Consider the following 18,135-nt stretch of genomic DNA (forward strand, 5'->3'; position numbering starts at 1 on the left):
AGAGTCATTGTGGAAATATTGGACTAAGTGCAGAATGTTTTGAGATTAGTTACAGATCCATTTATTCCTGCTCAACCATTGAACCGATAGGAAGGTGGAGACGTATTAACTTATGGTTCAACATTTTCTGAAACAAAACGCAGATATCTAATCGTTTTGGGTTCAAAGTGCCAAATGAAAGCTTCCCCTTCTCAGATATTAAATTAGACACAGCTGTCTTTTTTTGTCACAATAAACATTTTGTAATATTATAATTTGAATGTATATAAAAACTGGTTATTATGGTTGTTCAAAAGACTAAAACCTCAAAATATAACAGTTACCTCAAAGCAGAGATGAATAAAAATGAAATAAAAACTCTCATGAAGCGGATTCTCAAACACTTTTTTGCTGAAAACACACAGAGCCGTGGCTGGCTGCGACTGAGGCTCCATTACTCAACACCGGAGCTGCACTTCATCCGACCTTGGAAAGCTTTTAGTACTGAAAGGTTAAGTGTCCAGACACGACGGGGGCATCTCAGTACAACACATACACCATGTCGGCCGTCGGCTGCTCCACATAAACAAATCTTTAAACATATTTTACGGGAGTCCACTTAAAAAAATCTAAATTCTCCTTAAATTAATTAAAAAAACAAAGCAGCTGCTTGCAGTCACAAAGCAAACACAGCTCCCTCATCCAAATAAGTGCAGCAGCTGGAAACTGTAAGTTTCATGACAACAAAGAGCAAAAGAAGTAAAAACATTAATCTTGATATCAGCTCATCATTTATTACATGTATTTTCTTTATCTTATCGAGATGAACTGATAAAATTTGCAGGAATTCTGCAGCTGAAGGAAAACGTACTGAACAAAACCAGAACTTTGAAAACTCTTGCCTCTCTCTGCAGTTTTTAAGGATTAGAGTTTATATATTCGTTTTATTTTAATATGAAAGGAAATTAGTATGTGTCTGTTTATTTTGACAGGGAAATCTAAACCGTCTGGCAGTTCAGACATCGGTCAGAGATAAAGAAGCTGTGGCGAAACGTCTGCTGGCTCTCAAACTGAACCCTCGCCTATCAGCTGCTGAAATTTTATGAATTTACAGCCTGAACTGTCTGAGCTATCAAAACTTTTCTCGCTGTTTGGTGCGGCAGCTTAGTGACAAAAGGTTGGAGGTTTGTGACCTTTATTTCACAATGTCAGATCGATATCCGATCGATCAGTGAGAAGCAACGAATATTTCTGCTCCTCGCTGCATGCGCACAAACTCAAGGGCCCGTTCAGGTGTTCAACAGAAAGTCTGTGGATTAGCACCTCTTCCTGCTACATATAAAACCTCTAATCTACTGAGGGAGAGTAAAATCTATCAGAATCCCCTCCTGCGTGCCTTGAGGTGTTACAAACCAGATTAGTTCCTGCAGGTGTCAAAGCGAACATGGGCTAATCCGAGATTAAACACAAAATTACACCACTTCCAGCCGCGTCGCCTCGCAGTTTGACACCGGATGACACTCGAGGCGGAGGTGATTTGAATTTACACCGTTTTTTTAAGCTCTCCAGGTGCGAGGGAGGATTATGTGTCAGGTTTACAGAACGTCGGCGACTGAAATCCAGACGTGAGCGCTCTTAACGGGCTGACGGTTGCTTCCCTCAGCAGACTGAAGGTGGAGCAGACCTGGCTGTTCGCAGGCAATCACACGGCCAGAAATGTGAACATTTTAGACATAAAAGGCCAACAGAAATTATCTAGATTTATTCTCTCTAGCAGTTAGGCTCTTTTTTATTTTGTTATAAAATATATTGATAAAAAAAAAAAAAAAACTAAAATTCACCAATTTCCCTTTCCTAATGTAGATTGTCACTGATACTACTGTAAAAATTGCCGGATTATCCCTTTAGTTTACTCTGTTATGTTTTATGTGGTTAATTGTGACCACATAAAAAATTCAAATTAAAACAATACTTTATAGATCCCAAAGGGAAAATAAATTTTATTGTTACTCAAATTAATTCAAATTCTGCAGTTATTGCAGACAGTGTTTGTTTTTTGTTTTATTAATATAAAAAAGAGACTTTTTTTGAAAAATTGTGAAAATGTGTTTGACAATTAAAAGGTAAAAGACGTCAACAAAAACATGTTTATTGATGTGTAAAAGCGGTTTAACGGTTGGAGCTACTTCAAATGTACTTGTTCAAACTAAATCGTTCAGTCCAACATTTAGCATATAAACCTTGGCTAAATAAAAATAATTTATCAAACTTCTTCGATGAGATGAAATAAATGCATTACACTACATTCTACACTGTAAAATTTGAGTTTTGTACACAAGAATGTTTGTTTTGTTTACTCAAAATAGCATTAGCTTTTTACCTGCTAAGCAAGCTAGCGCTAGCTACACTTTGACCAAACAGTTTTTCATAAAGGTGACATTTTACACAATATTAAATACATAGGCTTGAAATCCATAGTTTCTACTGTTGGGACAGAAGCTGGATATGTTAACTAAACTTTAGGTCAAACATTTTGTCCCACTTCGTTGAGTTAAATGAGTCTGCCACTTCACACACCGCCATTTTGAACGGTTCAACTACCTGGTCAGACTTCAGAAAATTTTATTATTATGACTAATATAATCAACATCAGTGAGTTGCATTTATGCTGTTCAGTTACTTTAACCCCTTTTTTGGTTCAAAACCTAACTCAGTATCCGACTTTTACCTCATTGACGTGTCATAATTCTGCATCAGAAGAAGCCAGACGTCATAAATCTGGACGTAAATAAGCTCGCTTTGTTTTTTCTTGGCTTCCTTCACTTGTTATGATCTTGTGAAGATACTGTCGGCTTCCATTATTGAATAACTTTAAAATCGATCCACAGAGAGCAGCGTCCATTACACCAAGACCTGCTGGGTGAACGTAGCCAGAGAGATTTTCAGCTCACAATAAAAAGAAATACTGACACATAATGAAAGGTTTTTAACCAAACACAGATTTAAGAAGTTATTAACACAAGTCAACGTTGAAAAAAATGCTATTATTTATGTTGAGTACATTAGTGATATAATTCAGCTACAGAAAGATGAAGATAAATCATATTATGAAATAAAAACTGTGTTCAGTCAATGGTTTGGCTTTCAACAACAGCCATAGTTGCTTAAATGGGCCCTTGGGAAAACCAGCTGCTGGCCCTGGTGGAGACAGGCTGTGCAGAGCGTTTGCAATGTGGGGACTTTCTTTTCATGTATGAGAAACCACGGTGGGCAATATTTATATCAATAGACCATAAACAGCTGGATTATTTAACCAAAGCAATAACGTTTTGCAGCTGAAATGATGTTGCTTACCAGATGCTTCAAATTTAATTTTTTTTTTATCTTTCACCCCCTGTTAAACTCTCGGAGCGTTTCCTTTTTCCTTCTCTAAGGAGCTTTCCGTAAAACATCACGTTGTCACACAATGCAGGCGTTTCGGATTAAGCGGGATCGGTGGAAATAAAACAAATGGAAATATCAAATGCACCTCCGCTGTTTACAAGCTGAACTCTGACAGCTGATGAGATAGTTAAGGGGCGTCTAATACGGCAATTAGAGCATGCCACTGTCTGCGGGGCTGCTGCTGCTGTGACAAGGCGTCCTCTAATCACTGACTTATTACGCCGGCTTGCAGCACCTCTCATATCTGGCCCATTAAGCAGACAACAGCATTAAGAACAGCAATAAAGAAGCAGCAACCCCCCTTTAACTGAGTGGGTAATGAAGGCAGAAAGGGTGAGGGAACAGACTGCTTGTTAGTTCTTACGATTAATTTGAGTCAAAGTTGTCAGACAGGGGAAACATAATAAAAATCTTTGCGATGCATCAAAGCTTATAAAGACAAAACACTGGAAAAAAGTTGGCAGAAAAAAACAAGAAACTTGCTGTAAAAAATGTTTTTTGTTCACTTGCTTACATGATATCTATGCTGTATTAAATCACCACTAACAGATCAGCAGTTAGCTGTTAAGCTAGTGGGGCAACTAGCTAGTGCCAAAATGCTAACACATTTATTCTACTCTCAAAACGTCTTCTACATAAAGCTGCTAATGAAATAACAAATATTATATGATCATAAATTTATGGGGAAGATAATAATGTGCTTGGTGGTTGTTTTCCGCCAGGAATTAAAACATAAAATGGGAAAAAGAGAGAAAAAAACAAATAAATCATCAGGACTGCTAAGCTAGCTGGACAGCTAGCATGCTAGCGCTGAAATACTAACCCAGTAGTTAACTACTCTCAAAACGTCTTTTACATAAGACTGGATGATGAAATAACAAATGTCATATGATCATAACTTTATGGGAATGATATTCATGTGCTTGGTGTAGTGTTTTCAACCAGGAATTATAGAATAAAATGGGAAAAAAAGAGAGAAAAAACAAGAAACTGAATCATGATTCTGTATATTCTCACACTCTGTCTGATCCCACCAATACATTTGTACATATTTGTCACAGCAGGCAAAGAGGGGGGAGGAAGTTCGGCCAAATACTCTACATTAGTCACCGTACAAACGTCTCGCCAGCGTTTCCTTTCTGGCTCGGACCTAAAGAGGACGATGTTCAGCAAAAGCTGAAGAAATTCCCACAACGCTGCAGCAATTAGAACCAGACAACAGTCAACACTCACGCACAGCTGCTGCGGTGCCGCTGCAGTCAACAGCGTGGTCCAGTGTCTTTTTTTTTTTCCTTTTTCTTCTGCGCTTATCTTACTCAACTTTTTGTGTGTGTCGCTGCAGGGTTTTGTTTAGCCAGAGGCTTGATGTTTCATGGATGTTTTGCTTGGCTTACCGCCGCTGTCCCAGCCCCATTGTGTAAACACTGACAGCAGCGATGGCCAGCATCAAACTCTCGATTAAAACACTCTTAACAGGACAGATGGAGTGAAGATGTTGAGCAGAGAGGAACAGCAGAAGGAGGTCCAAGGTCATTTTAAACAGTCTTCACATCTCAGCATCACAAATACAAAACTAAACTAAACCACAAAGAGAGATAAAGAAATCTGTTCTTAAAGATATTTAAGATTTCTGCATTGATCTGGCCAGACGGTTTGAAAGATGACCAATTTTTTTTCAGATTTTTAGACAAAACATCCTGGTATTTCATGAAAGTTCATAAAGCCTGCAACAGAAACAGGCCCAAACCATCACCATGCGTCACATAAGCTAGGGAGTGCTTTTACACTTTCTTTGTTTCACACAAAACCCACCTGTAGATTTTCTTGATAAGAAGCTCAATTTTAGGTCCAATTAAGGCTGCATTCCCGGCAGTCCTGTTCAATCTGCTTTAATCCAACTCCAGTGAGTTTATCTAGAAAGTCTGGTTCGTTTGGGGAGGTGTGAATGCGTAATCAAACTAACGCGGACCAAAGAGTGAATTATGGTCCGCCTACAAACCTCGCCTCGGTTTGGTTGAAGTGAACTCTGGAGCAGTTCGAATACATTAGTGAACACCAAGCGGATCAGAGACTGCTCCAAAAGCAGGAAGTGAACTACAGTGCAGGGCATTCTGGGTAAATACAACCAAAACAGACGCTAGCGAGACAAGCACTAGAGGGAGAAATGGCTTGTGTTCTTTTACCAAAGATAACAGAGACATCATACAACAGCTAAAATCTGACACCACTCCATTCATGTGTCTTCTTCAGAGGTTTTCATATTGTGGTTCTTGGTGCAGCGCCCCTACAGGCGAGGAGGGGAACAGCTTTTTCCAAGTGGTTTGGACCATTTGATTCAGTGCAGTGTCAATTTCTGTCCCCAATCAAACTGAGTCTACTGGACAATCAGGTGTGAAAACATCCTAAAATCCCATGTGATTTTAGAAAACTCCACTGATTACAACCAGATGGGTTGGAGATGGTGCCTCATGGTTGTTCTGGAGATATAATGCCAGAGAGACAGAAACTTAAATTGGAGAGGCAAAAGTAAACGAGGTTGATCAGCATGACTAGGACATGTTAGAATGAAATATCCTCTCTGTAGTCTGACATTGAGCTGTTAGCATAGCATAAAAGTCATAAGACTGTCATACAGAAACATTCTTCAGTCAGAGGCACGTCCGGATTGGTTGCAAGACTGACTGCTACAGAAAATCCTTTCTGCCCACAGCCTCACCATCTCTCTGAGTTATGACATTTAAATTCCCTTCAGGACAAATTATGTATTATTGATATATAACATATTACTTATGGGTAAACCTGTTATAAACAATTATTTATCAATGTGGAACTCTACAACAATTGTTTCTAAACTTTCTAGTAAGAAAGGCCAACAACATTTATTAGGATCTGGATCTAAACCCAACCATGGAGTCTGTACAAGTTTAATAAAACAATAGAAGCCACGCTGATCCTAAACCAATATCCTGTACAACTGAATTAGTGTCCTGACATAATGTTTTTAAGGCTGACACTGTAACTAAATGCCGCAGGAAACTGCTAAAGCACCAGTTGCTCTGTTGGGTTCAGCCGAAGCCAACACACACCCAGCATCCAGCAGCTGTGTGTGTTGGTTCCTCCTCCCTTAATTGAAACCTTTAGCATGTTCAACACACAGCCACAGACCACATCTCTTGTTTGGTGAGTTAAGCAAAGCTGAGATTTAAATGAAAACCCCGTGAGAGAGAGAGAGAGCGAGCTGCGCAGCATCGGCTTCAGATTTAAATTTGTCTCTGCTTAGGGTCACTGTAAAACACTGGGAGCATCTTGTCCTCTCTTCCACCCACAAGATATTATCTCATCCGTGAGCTAGCTGCCGAAATGCCGTCGATTTCCTGCCAGAAATGTGCGGCCAACGTGTGCAGGAAAAGAGGCGCGGCAGCGTTGCGTGTCATAAAAACGGACAGATCGGGGCTTCACGGCGTCCATATTGGAGCCAGGTGACAAATAAAACACGGGGAATAAAAAAAAGTAGAAGTCTTTGAAGTGTGACGCAGCGCGCCGCAAAAGCACAAGGGAGCAAATACCTCCTGCCAGGACTGATCTTCGATTGTTTGACTTCAACCTGAGTTTCCAAAAGCACCAAATAAACAATAATCAACTATGTTGGTTTTAAGCCTTTATTTCAGGAAGGAACAGGAAGTTTCAGTGATATCTCCGCAGCGTCAGGTCAGGGTTATAATAGTTTTGAGATTTTTCATTGTGACTCTTTGTCTAATTCAGGAAGTTTTAATTAGCTTTTAGAGAGTGTTTGCTACTTTTTACTAGTTAATATTAGTTAAGTATTATTTAGTTTTAGTTTTTCACACTTTGGTTAATTTTTAGGTGCAGATCTCAAAAAGGTCACATCGACTGGGTAACGAATACTCGACATTAATTTTGCTGGTCAATAAATTCTCCCAAAGTTATTGCAATAAACAACAATACTGTTGTTTTGAGACCATTCTTAAATAATATGACGCTAATGGCATAATAATGTGAGAACACACTCTCAAAGATTAATAAACTTTAAATTGTAGAGATCATTTAAGACTGGAACTGGAAGACATTCTAAATATCCAAAATAAATATACAAAACAACACAAACATGAATCATGAAGTCTCAAACAAACAAAGACTGCCTTCTAGTTTTTGGTAGAAGTAGAGAAAAAACAAAAACAATAAATCATACAAATGTCAAATATTGACCTTATTTTATTTAAATTTATCATGTGATTAATTGATTTATTGGTTATTGCAACAGATCCATAAACAACCACCTCATGTCATTTTCTCTAAACTTTTGCTGTCGACATTTAAGAGCCGCCAAGACGACTGTGAGACAGCTGATGTAAACCGCTTATGTTGGGAAATAAAATCCAAGAAATTTTACACCAGTTTGAAAGGCTAATAAATAGATTCATAAAAATAAAACAAAGCATGTTATACATATAATGTTATACATATAATGTTATACATATAATGTCAGCTTTTAAAAAGCACAATATATTTCTAGTTATTATAGTTTTTCCCCATTAGTTACGGTTTTAATTTATTTCCGTTAACAGAGCCGTTTTCTCGGTCTCAGTTTTCGTTGTTTTGTTAGTTTCAGACTAACTCTGCGTCAGGTCGGTCCTCCCTGTCAGCTCTTGTTGCCAGAGGTCCCTGTCCTCCGTGCAGCTGTGCATCTGGGCTTTGACACGGGGCAGAGCCACCAGAGCTATGCTAATGGGAACCAAATGGGGCGTGAGCCCCCGGTGGATTACAGAAGGAGAAGAGAAGCATGTGTTTTCATGTATTCATGCAAAGAACTCAAAGCCGCTCATTTTTGTTTCCTTCTTCTCCTTCTCTCATGTCAAACAAATGGGAGCAGCAGCATCTGCTGCCGCGAAGGCGCCGCAAACAGCAGACGACCTTTCTAGCTAATTTAAAGTCTTTCAGCAGATGCGGCTAAAACTGGACAAAGTATACACAACCCGGCAGCCAGAGGCTTTGGATTTCTCTGCTGAGTGACTCCAAACTAGCGTGAAACTCAAAAGGGACAAAAGCAAAAATGCAGAGTGGAGAAACAATAAGGTGCATCTGAATCTCATTGTTCTGAGAACAATTTGTGTCTGTAAAATGTGAATCACCAGTTTCAGATGTTTGGCTGAGACTCTGAGCCTCTCTGCACTTTGCCTTCACCTGCTTTACTGAAAACGAAAACCTCCTTCTGGATCTGAACCTACGGAGCCCACAAGGGACAAAGATAATACTTGGTAAAATTTGGAGTTTTTGTAGTTTGTAAGATTTATAAGGTAGTTTTTTCACTAGAAACTAAACCAAGAACGATTGGTAATATTGAGTGTTTTGAAAAAATCGGTCACTTTTAACATGAGTTTCATTAGTGGTTGAGATGTGTGCTGGTTTTTTGGGGAGTTTTGTTGCGTTTGGGATGGAAACAGTCAGTCATATCTGGCAACTCCGTCCGGCATCCAGCTTTGTGAAACGACACGGTCTCACACACACACACACACACACACCCACACACGCACACACACAGAGAGACAGAGAGAGAGAGAGAGAGAGAGAGAGAGAGAGAGAGAGAGAGAGAGAGAGAGAGCGCACCGCCTCGTCGGGTCGTCCAGCCGGATCGGTCTGACTCACGTCATGATGAACGTCTGTGCCTGCGCTGCTGGACAGTCACGCTTGTTTATGAAGTGGACGGATAAAACGACCCAGCTGGCTTTGATATTGTGAAACCGCGAGGAAGAGGGAGTGTGATACAACAATACCGGATCAGGACGCACAGGCCTATGATCTCACCATCACATGACATGCTGTTACCGGCACAGGTGGACAGATGCACCGCAGCGCTAGCTCTGGCTGAGCCGCGAGTTCAAATAGCAGCTCTGGGTGGACGGGGAGCGCATGCAGGGCCCCCCCTGAGTCCCCGCCCCCGGCTCTGCTCGGCTCACCTCAAAGCATTTCCCCAGGCAGAGATCAAACCGCGCGCCCAGCGACAGACCTCTGGGTCTGCAGGCACAGCGCCCGGTTCAAAGATGGGTGCTGGGGAATGCAGGGCAGGATGGGAGAGGAGGGAGAGAGGGATGAAGGGATGGAGGAGGGATGGAGGGATGAAGGGATGGAGGGATGAAGGGATGGAGGAGAGATGGAGGAGGGAGGAGGGATGAAGGGATGGAGGAGAGATGGAGGAGGGAGGAGGGATGAAGGGATGGAGGGAGGAAAAGGAGAGATGGGAATATGTTTTAGGGAAGGTAGGTAGGTAGATGGCAAACATAAATGTGCAAAAGATGAAAGAAAACACGTTTTTAAGACTTTACTTCACAAATTCTGATTTAAAAAAAAATAAATGTAGTGAAAGCTTGGGTTCAAAATGATGAATATTTAGTTTATGCTAACATTTATTTGAAAAATACTCTCACCCCTTACATATTTAACATATTTTTCCAACTTTAAGTGTCTTTCAGTAGGATTTGAGAAAGCATGATACATCACTAGTTCTTCTTAAAAAAATCAATATAAGGTAATTATTGACATAAAACAAGTTCCTAAATCTTTCTGAAAAGTTACTTTTCAGTTAGTTTTGTCCCATTTTAAGAGTACAAACACATTTACACTAAAACTAGACAAAATATTTGATTTTGCATTTTTGCAGTGTGAATACAAATGCATGCCACACTTTTCAGATTTTTATTTGTAAAAGATTAAAGTTTGGTTCTGACGTGACAAAAAGGGGATCAGCTCATGTGAACACTGAAGTTCTGTTAAACAGAACCTAGTTTTTAGGAACAGATTCTGCTTAAAAATCTGATTTTAATAACAATCAAAGAAAGATTTTCCTGCAATAATTCAGCATCAAACATTATTACAACAGCACTAAGGATTTGTTATTGTACTGCATAAACAGGTCAACTTATGGCTGCACATTTTCACGAAGGGCTTTCTGGGGTTTGGACAAACACTTCCTTATCTGGAGCGCTGTGGGGGCAGCGGAGGAAGGAAAACAGGGAGGCCATTGTCGTCGGTATATGTTAGATTTGCTCCGACCTTCGGCCTATCAGAGGAGCCAACAGCTGCAGATAAGGACACTCGCACTTGCTGGCCCACTGAAATATCTCCGGGTCCGATTCTTTTCTAGCGCAGAGTGCAGAATAGAGAGAGAGGCAGAGTGGCGACAGTTCAGGGTTTTTATTGTAGTTTAGTTTTAATTTGCTGTGACTTTTTGTTCATCTAATTCAGTTATTAGTTTTTAGAGTGTTTGCTGGATTTTCTTAGTTGTGGCAGTTTGAGTTTTTTTCAGACTTTGGTTAATTTTCAGGTGCAGAAGTGTTGCATTGTGATAATGAACACATCGTCTTGGCTATTGAAGACTTTGCTGAATGACTGCGGCGTTTTCTCCCAACTTTTGCTGCCACCATTTTGGAGCGCCACAATTTGATACAAACTGCTTGTGTGGGAAAAAATCCATTTCATATCAGCTCAAAATGTTAATAAATACATTTAAAAAACACAAAAATGAAGAATATTAAATCTATAATTTCAGTGTGTTTTAGTTAGATTTAACAACACAAGATATAATTCCACTTAGCTGTAATTTTTCCACATTAATTACCGTTTCTTATTTATTCCAGTGGAGAATTATCAAAAATGTAGTTATTTTGTTAGTTTTAGTTAACTATAATAAACCTGGAGAGAGGAGGACAAAAAGAGAGGGATTTATGGAAAAACAATGAAAGGAGAATCCTATCTGACACAAACAGGAGATATTAGTCACCATCCACAGCTGATGCACCCCCCCCCCCACACACACGCCCACGCACACACACACCCCCACACACACACACACACACACCCACACAGCCTTGAAGCGGCTGCAGAGACTCCCCTAAATGAACATCCAGTCACCTTTTCTCAAACTCTCCCACATAAACCCATCTTGCTAACACACAAACACCCCCCCCACACACACACACACACACAGACACACATAGACACACACACAGACACACACACACACACACGCAGACACACACAGACACACACACACGGTGAATTTTCCCTCTCAAACGGACTCATAGCCAGAGAAAGCTTGGAAGAGCTCCTAGATGTAATCTTGCCAATCGCTCTTTATTTTCTTTGAACCATTTTTGACGCCAAAAAGAAAAACAACAAAAAAAAAGCCTGCGCTAATTGCGAGTAAGCAATTTCCAAATTATGTTTCTGTTACAACTACTGCAGCTCAGCTGGCTTCGATTCAAGACACACGACCCGGCAATAATATTTGTTTCTTTGTTCGGCGTTTTGTTCAAACAACATGTCAGCGACGGTGGTTTACTTGTAAACAGCTGGGCCTGCGTACACAGCAGCCGAGGAAACGATGGAATAAATAAAATTACTTCCAAACTGCAAACTTACAGTCTGGACCAGAAATTTACATACACTGTATGAAGACACAACCATTTTCTCTTCACTTCATTAAATCAGATGAAAGTTTTCCCGTTTTAGGGCCGTTTTTATCTGTAAACATTTGGTCATTTCAGTTGAACTAAAATCAAATTAAATTCAAAAATACTTCATTTATCCCAGAAATGGAAACTAGTTATAATACTCATATCATCAAGTCAAAGAGTTGTGATCTTGGAAGGAAGGATCTCCAGTAGCAGTCAGTCTTACAACAAACCTGAAGACGCCTCTGACTGAAGATTGCTGACAGTGCCATCACTGTCGCTACATGCTAACAGTTGCTGATATGATCAGTTGTTGGCTAGCACTGCTAATCCGTCTCTTCTGCTTTTGCTGCTCCTCTTTAAGTCTCTGTCTGTCCTTAGAGACAGAGAACCAAACAGAGACGTTGGAGTCCAGGACTCTATGATCAAGAATTATAATCCAGAATCATAAATTCATCAACTCTTAGCTAGCTCTGCTAATCCACCTCTTTTGCTTTTGCCACTACACCTTAAAAAGCAGTTGGGGGCCATATGACCCAGAACCATAAAGACGTCTTAGTCTTTGGTGCTGCAAAGCCACAACTCCAACAAAATCATTTTAAAAAAAGAGATTTTTTTTTTTTTTTGCAAATAAACAAAAAAACTTTTGGAGACAAATCCTGAAACTGAAGTGTTTGTCCAACTGCGAGATACGGGAGTGGCAGCATCATGGCTTGAACTGATGACATCATGAGGAAACATGGAGGCAACGTCTGAAACGATCAGCCACCAAGTTAAAGCTTTTAGGAAGAAACGGCTCGTCCAACCAAACGCCAGATTAGTTTAAAAGTATCTTCATTTCGGTAAACTGAAGGTTTTGATCTCAGTCCTGCTGAAAACCTGAGCGCAGAGCAAACAAAGCTGACCCAGTTTCACCAGTTTAACCAGTTTCACCAGTTTAACCATTTTCACCAGGAGAAATGGACCAGAACTGCAGAAATGTGTTGGTAGAAGTTTGAGGAAAGAAATCCAAAACGTTTGATCAAAATCATTTAGACACAACATGAAAGAAACGTAAGCTTCTGAATTTTCTTCCTTCAAATATCTTAGACACAAAATCATGAACAGAAATCAGGTTTTAACCGACAAACAAATCACCAAACAGTCGAAACTAAACCGAGGTAAAACAAAAACATTTCTACAAAGTAAAAAACACACAACCAACGAATAACTCCATTTAAAATAGAAATATAAGAAAAATGATCAGAAAAACAAAAATGCCTTATCCAGTGGAAAGTTGTTGAAAAGTTATTCATAAGTTAGTTTTTCTTATTTCAAATGTACCGAGATATTTACATTAGAAACTAGCACAAAAATACTAAGATTTTCTGTTTTTGCAGTGTAAGAGTTATAGTGATTATCCTAACTGACCTAAAACAGGAGAAGTTTGATTTAACATCAGAAAGGTAGAAAAAGAAAAGTTTCATCTTGTTATAAAGTGGCTTCAACTGCAAGGAAAAGCAAATCATGAAGCATTTGTTACCTGAGCCACCATAACGAGAAGCTGGTTCCTGACTCAGATCCCAGAGGAAGCTGAACGCCATCGATGTGACAGAAAGAAGACTTGGATTATTTAAGCTGAGTCACCGCGGCGACGGCCGTGTCACCGCCGTCCGCCTTTATCAGCCTGACAAAGTTCACAGATAGAGCTGCGGCTCCAACAGGTTAAACGGCGGCGAGCGAACCAGGAGTCAGAGGAAGAACTGATAATTGGATAAAGGAGAGCAGACGCTGGGCGATCGACCTGGCCAAATTACAGAAACTCCCTCCCAGGACCGGCTTACGTTCGCCTCATTTGGCTAAAGCCGGACTCCTTATTTCTGCAATTATAAAGCTATCGACTAATTCGACATGTGCTTGCGTGTCTCCCGGCCGTTGAGAGCTGGTGTGCCATTGAGTCATTAACTTTGACAAATTGTGACAGACTCTTTTTATTGCCACCCAATCATGAGAAACAAGGCTGTGGCAGAGGAGTTAATGAGTGGCATGTTCCCCCCCCCAAACCCTCGTTTTCCACCAGGATTCCTCAAAATCCCCCCATCGCCCTCCATATTTATAATTTTACCACATCCTAACAATAACACGACCAGCACTCAGCACAAAACACGCAGCCTAATGAATCTCATGCCTTCACCGCGCTGAAATGGCCAGTAAGTATTACCAGCTGCGACACTCTCCCTCGCCCGCCCCCCCACCGTCTTTGGCAGTGGCACGGACGATGGAGGAGCGGGGAGTCACGCAGACACATCTGAGTGCAGCTGGACCAGGGAGTAAGAACTGAGGAGGAGGAGGAGGAGGAGGAAGAGGAGGAGGAAGAGGAGGAGGAAGACCACAAGTCTCCATGTTTCCAGCTGCCTTTCTCAGGGGCTCGGTTTTCTCTCCCTCCCCTTCGCAAGGCCCTTTTGGTCCCAGCTTACTTTAAAATTCCCAAACACACACGCATTCACACGCACACACACTCTCACACACGCGTACTCCCTGATCCACCTCCCCTCCTCTTCCATCCCCTCTCATTCGGCCATCTTTGTTTGGACAGGGCTCAGGAGTTCCAGAAAAGCTCTCTCAGATGTGCTGAAGTAAGGGAAAATCAAAACAAACTGGCCCTCACACACACACACACACACACACACACACACGCTCCGGTTTTATATGAGCACACAAACACCAACAAGTCCCTCACTCACACTTAATACCACGCAACTGGATCCACATACATGAACGATTTCACATGTGAGCGGAGCTGAAACGCCAGCTTCATCCAGGGAACAAATTTGCAACAAGATGGAAAAAAAAAGTTTTTCATTGTGGCAATAAAAACCACACAGTCACTGCAAAAACAAAACATCTTACCAATCATTTTTGGTCTAGTTTGTAGAGAAAATATCACAAAATAAGACAAAACTAACCTACAAGTAACTTTCCAGAAAGTAAAAGGAGCTTTTTTTTAAGTCAACAATTCAATTATATTGGTGAAAAAAGCATATTAGAACTAGCAGATTATAAAAAGACACTTTCTCCATGTTGTAAGGGAAATAATCTGCCAACAGAAATAGCAGTTTTTAACAATATTAAGGAATCATTGGCCTAAAACAAGATCCTGTGTGCACTAAGGTATTTGCACTGGAAGCTACACCAAAACTGCATGGTAAGATTTATTTTTTGTATTTTTGGTCTAGTTTCTACTGATACACTTGAAATAAGACAAAACCAACTTACAACTAACTTTTTAGCAAGAAATAGGAACTTTTTTTTTAACTCAATAATTCAATAATATTGATTTTAAAAGTACTGGTTCCACTGGCAGCCCATCATGAACATTTACCACTCTTCAAACACGCCGTTGATCTTTTCAGAAAAAATAACAAAAAAACTCCCAACTGAGATTAATTTACAATGTTGTAAGTGAAAAGTGAAATAATCTCTCAGTTCACCGATATTTTTAGTCAATACTGAGGAATTATTGACTTAAAACAAACTCTGACGTCTTACTGAAAGGTACTTAAGAGTCAGATTTATTTTGTTTCAAGACATTTGCAAAACAAAATGTACCTGGTAAGTCTTTTGTACCAAGTACTTTTGGTCTAGTTTCAATTGCAAATATTTTAAAACACTTTAAAAGCAATAAAACTAACCTGCAAGTAGCTTTTCAACAATTTCTTTCAGTCAATAATTTTTCAAAGTTGATTAAAAAGGTTACAGTGACAGATAAATTCACTTATAAGACGTTTTTCTCATGTTATAAATTAGCCAGTGAATTTCATCAATATTAAGGAATTATTAATTTAAAACAAACTCTTACGTCTTGCTGAAAGGTCACTTATATGTTGGTGCACTTGAAATAAGAGAAACGAAGATATTTGCAAAAGAAACTAAACTAAAAATTACCTGGTAAAATGTTGTGTTTTTGCAGTGTTCAGTCTGCGTGTGTGTGTGTGTGTGTGTGTGTGTGTGTTTTCTGATCCAGGATCACAGCAGCAGGGCACGGCTGAAGCGTACCTCGACATATGTTACCTCTTTGTGATATTGACTTTGTTACAGCTATACGAGTGGGAGAGTGGAGCCAGGAGCTCAGGCCTCGCAGGAGAGGGGCCCTGCGAGTTCGCTACAAAACAAACACGCCGAACGGGCGCAAAAACACAAAACACAGCACCCGCAAAACGCTGCTGCGTGTCCACACCGGTCCAAACGAGCCCCAAAATGTCCCTGATGCTCATCACATCCACAGGGTTCACATCCACACTTGGTCTGGCCTCCTGTCTGAGTTAAAAACTGAAGAATCTCTCAGTGTGGATCCCTGGATTCCCCACACTGACCCGAATCTGCAGCGCAACATTTTTATTTTCTTTAGCCCACTTTGTGTTGTCAGACAAGTCAAATTCAGGAGCACTTTCTCGTTATAATAAATCGACAAACAAGATGTGAAACTTGTTAAAACTACAAACTTTCACATTTTAACGTTATTAAACTTGTTAAAATGAAAGTTTCTCATTAAAATGTGAAACTTTCACGTTTTAAAGAGACATAAACCTGGTTAAAAAGAAATGTTTCTCATTAAAAGATGTAAACTCGTTCCAACAAGAAAGTTTCACATTTTTACGAGATATAAAAGATATAAAGATTATCGTTTAAATAAGATATAGAACTTATTAAAATAAAGAAACTTTCACATGTTAACCAGATGTTTTCTCATGTTTTTCTAACTTTAAAAACACTAAAAAACCTGTTTTGACTTGAATCTCTTTAAATATGAGCTTAACATTTTGCTTTTTCTCTGTCGCCTACTTTGTGCTGTCAGTCAACTCGTATCAAAGTAAAAGTTTAACTGCCTCAGTTTTGAAATAACATCAGGAACAGTTTTCTCTTCATGACATATAAAAAAGTGTTTTAAGTATTCTAGTGGGAGTTTAATGTAAAATTATTATTTTTAAAAGTTTACATCATGTTATGTAAAGCGTTTCAAATCAGTCGATATCTATAATTATTAATTAGGTTTTAAATATTTGAAATACTGCCAAACTGCTATCGTGATTTTCCTGTTTTATCCACAGTTTTAACTTCTTGTTGTTTTTTTATTGTTAAGCTGTGATGAGGAACGGTGGCCAAACGTTAAACTGCTGCCGCGCCAGTTAGCAGCTTGTTGCTAGGTAACCAAAGTTAGAAAAACTTGAAACTGCTTGTTACCCAGCAGGTTGTTGCTAGGTAACTAAAGACTGAGTGAGTGAGTTGTTTCCACCAAGCTAGCTTGGCTTAGCTGTGAGAGGTAGAGCGGCTAAATCCATTTTGTTTATTTTGGATATTTAAAGTGTTAAATGTTCATTACAATTTAAGGTTTGTTGATCTTTGACAATAAGTTCTTGCATTATTAAGCCATTCCTATTATATCACTTGAAAATGATCTCAAAAGAACAATATTATCGTTTATCGCAAAAACTTCTGGGACAATTTATCATCCAGGAAAATTTCTTATTGAGATAAGTTTATCTTTTAGATAATAATAATAAAATAAAAACAATAATGTTGAAACTCGTGAAAGCTTGCATCCTCTCGGAAATTTAAATATGAATATTTATTATAAAGATAAGTCAGTCAGCAGCCTTCGTCAAGCCACTGGTAGAAAAAACTGGACCCGTGCAGGAAAACCCTGACGCCACGGCTCATGTGCTTCTTATTTGATTGCTTTGCAGAACTAAAAGATTGATTATCATTTCCATATTCCTGAGAGTGTGAATCCCAGATCGGGTCTTTCCCGGGTGATGACTTTGCCTCTAAATTTGAATAATGAAGTCGAGTCATTTGAATATTCCCTCTGTATTAAAACTCATGTTTTTACACCATGCAGCAATATTAGCCATGTTAATTGGGCTCTTTGGACTTTCCTAATAGAAAGACTAAATTAATTACTTATGTCGACAAAATGTCAGACACGCCGATGTAATAACTACAACTGTTTCCAGCAGCGTTTGTTTTCGGCGTGTGCGTCGCTCGTGTTTGTGCGAGAGGGAAGCGCTCGGCGAGGGTCCGGTTGTTCCGACTTACAGCTAATGAAAGAGATGGGAACAAAGTGCTTTGACATCCCCTCCATGTTTCATCTGCGGCTCTCGAGGGCCCCGCTCCGGCATTCATCCACTCCTCTCATACTAATCAGCCACCGCGCTGCAGACTGTTTTGCTTGCAGAGTGACTCGCGTTCGGCACACACACACACA

At 39.8% G+C, this 18,135-nt stretch overlaps 1 protein-coding gene across 6 annotated transcripts in view; it reads right to left on the reverse strand.

Moving 5' to 3' along the window:
* bnc2 (basonuclin 2) overlaps positions 1–18,135 on the reverse strand; it is a 214,697-nt gene that overhangs the window by 62,151 nt on the left and 134,411 nt on the right. The window lies entirely within an intron of this gene.

Source organism: Gambusia affinis, linkage group LG04 (genome assembly GCF_019740435.1).
Source record: "Gambusia affinis linkage group LG04, SWU_Gaff_1.0, whole genome shotgun sequence".
In the NCBI taxonomy this organism is placed as follows: Eukaryota; Metazoa; Chordata; class Actinopteri; order Cyprinodontiformes; family Poeciliidae; genus Gambusia; species Gambusia affinis.